We start from the raw sequence: 2,812 nt of genomic DNA, 5'->3' as shown, positions 1-2,812 counted from the left end.
GAGTGGATATTGAAAGTGATGGTCAAAAGTGAATTCATCTATGTTTAACGCCCCACCCCCTTCAATATTTAATACACGTCGTGTAGGTGTAACTTCACTTCATTAATTTTGAAATGCTTGTATAGTTATCTGGATGAATTACATGACCACGACGTGGCGAGTAATACCACATCGTGATATCAAGGAATTTTTTCTTTTGACTAAAAATTCATTTTTCCTTTAAAATTTTCACCACTCTTTAAATTCCAAACCCCACATTTGATTTTTATGGTTTACTAAACATTAAGATGACTATGATGATTATTTGTCCTAAAAATCAACTAGAAATGAAAAATTTTAAACTATTCAAAACGAAAAGAAAAATGCAAAATTTCTTTTTATAGGAGTCATGAGTCGGACTCAGTGTCGCCTCACGTTGAATCGTTTGGAGTTTCAATCACCAACTGCACCTTCTGTTCCTTCCACTTTTCTTATATTCTTGAACTCTCCTTAAGTAGACCTTCTTAAAATTTTCCTTTTTTAATTTGTAATCACCTTCTTCAAGCTTTCGCTTTACCCCCCTTATTTCTAACTATAAGTTCAGGTTTCCTTTCTTCTTTTTGTAACTTCTTAACTTTTAAATCCCCCTTATCCAAAGTTAGATGTTTCAACTCTTGAGTAACTTCTGCTTCTTCTTCATCACTGGACACCAAATTTTCTTCACTTTCCTCGCTAACTAAAGAACTTGGACTTTTATACGCAAAGACTTCGAAAACCATTAGATTCGATGCTTTAGGCTTTGTATGCTTGACTTCCTTGATGGCTTGAATCTCCTATTCCATTAACTTCTCCAATTCCTCAAGATCATTTTCTTCATCAACATTGAAGACTTCATTGTGAGCATAAGCTTCTTTGAATCCATCTTCCACTCCAAAAGTCATTTCTTCATCTCCCACCCGCGATGTAAGTTTTGACTCACGAATATCTACCAAGGCTCATGTGGTATTGAGCAAAGGACATCCAAGGATAATTGGGACATTTTTAACCTCTTTCATGTCAAGTACTACAAAATCAATTGGAGAAATAAATTTTCCAATTTTATTAAAATGTCCTCAACTATTCCTCGAGGATGAGTCACTGAACGATTAGCCATGAGAATCGTCATTCTAGTAGCCTTCAAATTTGGAAGAGCGGGCTTCTGATAGAATGAGTAAGGCATCAAATTTATGCTTGCTCCAGAATCTGCTAAAGTGTAGGTCTGTATATTATTTCCAAATTCACATGGAAGTGTGAGGCGTCCATGATCTCCCATCTTCTTTGGTATTTCTCCCATAATCACCTTAGAACGCTACTCACTAAGGACCATTTTTGAAGTCTTCTCTAATTCTTGGCGAGTGTCGAGTAAGTCTTGAAGAAACTTTGCATATTCGGGTACTTGTTCCACGGATGCAACAAAAGGAGTATTAATAGGAATACCCTTAACTTGCTTTATAAACTTCATATGTTCTTTCTCTATAGGATGAACTCTTGCACGAGAAGGAAACGGAAGCGGAGGGTGAAAAGCTTGAACACAAGATTGATTTTTCTTTTTAGTTTGTGTCCACGTTCTGGAGACTGAATCTCCACATCAGGATGTCGAGGATTCAACATAAATTTTGTCTTTAATTTTCGACTTCTTTTGTTGTGGTTCAGACTGATTTAGCTCTTCCTCTAAGGCTTCTATGAACTCAGAAATAGTATCTTCTTCAGTGTCGATGGCCATGACATGCGGTTGAGGCTTTTTATCGGGAATTTGAGGAGATAATCTTTCATTAACCAATGTAGTTAATTAACCAAGTTGAGTTTCAATGTTTTGGATCGATGCTTGATGATTTATCAGTAAAGCATGCTGATCTCTCATTAGAATTTGCTGGTCTCTTAGCATCGCATCGGTATCATCATGACGTTTTTCCGAAGCCTCCATGAATCTAGTCAGCATGGACTCTAAATCAACTTTCTTTTCAGGTTGTGGTTGCTCTTTTTGGTAAAAGCCTTGGCCAGTTTGCCTAAATTTCTCTTCTTTTTTCTTTTTGTATTCATCGTATGGTAACCATTCCTTCTTTGGCTTCCTCCAATCTTCATCGTAGCGGTCTCCACTCGAGTAGCATACTTGAGATTTCTTATTCCCGTTATCATCCAAATGGCAATCTTTTGTCAAATGTGGGTCATTGCAATTTTCACAACCCACACGAATAGCATGTATGGATTGGTCCATCTTTTTCATTCGTCGATCCATATTTTTCAACGTAACTAACACAGCCGCCATATCTTCAGAAGTGCCACTCCTAATTCCTTTAGCTCCATTATTTCGAGAATTATGATACTCAAGCGAATGCTTTGAAAACTCCTCATTTAGCTCCCTAATTTCAGCGGGATTTTTCTTCGTCAACGGTCCTTGAGAATCAAGGAGTTGCCTTGTCATCACATTTACCCCATCATAGAATATTGATACTTCTTGGTGCACATTAAGATCATTTTGGGGGCAATTTCGAAGTAATCCTTTGTAACACTCCCATGCTTCACAAAGTGATTCACCTGATTGTTGCTCAAAGTTAGCTATCGCCTTCTTGAGTTTGGACACTTTTGATGGTGGGCAAAATAGCTCTAAAAATTGTTCACGCATTTGTGCCCATGTAGTAATTGTACCGGGTGGAAGTGCCTTTAACCAATCTTTAGCATCTCCCTTAAAAGTGACTGGAAGCATTCTCAGTAACACTCTAATTTTTCAAATAAAATTTTCATTTTTAAAACCACACAAAACACATTTTCACATTTCTCAAACCCAATTTTATAA

At 36.9% G+C, this 2,812-nt stretch overlaps 1 non-coding gene across 1 annotated transcript; it reads left to right on the top strand.

Moving 5' to 3' along the window:
* Positions 1-2,486: 2,486 nt before the first annotated feature.
* Positions 2,487-2,593, top strand: LOC145141563 (small nucleolar RNA R71). Its single transcript, XR_013722757.1, has one exon. It is a non-coding gene; the product is annotated as a small nucleolar RNA R71 (small nucleolar RNA).
* Positions 2,594-2,812: the final 219 nt, after the last annotated feature.

The sequence above is a fragment of the Lactuca virosa genome, chromosome 9 (genome assembly GCF_052849685.1).
Source record: "Lactuca virosa cultivar CGN04683 chromosome 9, Lactuca_virosa_CGN04683_v6, whole genome shotgun sequence".
In the NCBI taxonomy this organism is placed as follows: domain Eukaryota; kingdom Viridiplantae; phylum Streptophyta; class Magnoliopsida; order Asterales; family Asteraceae; genus Lactuca; species Lactuca virosa.
This window is presented reverse-complemented; position numbering and strand designations above follow the sequence as displayed.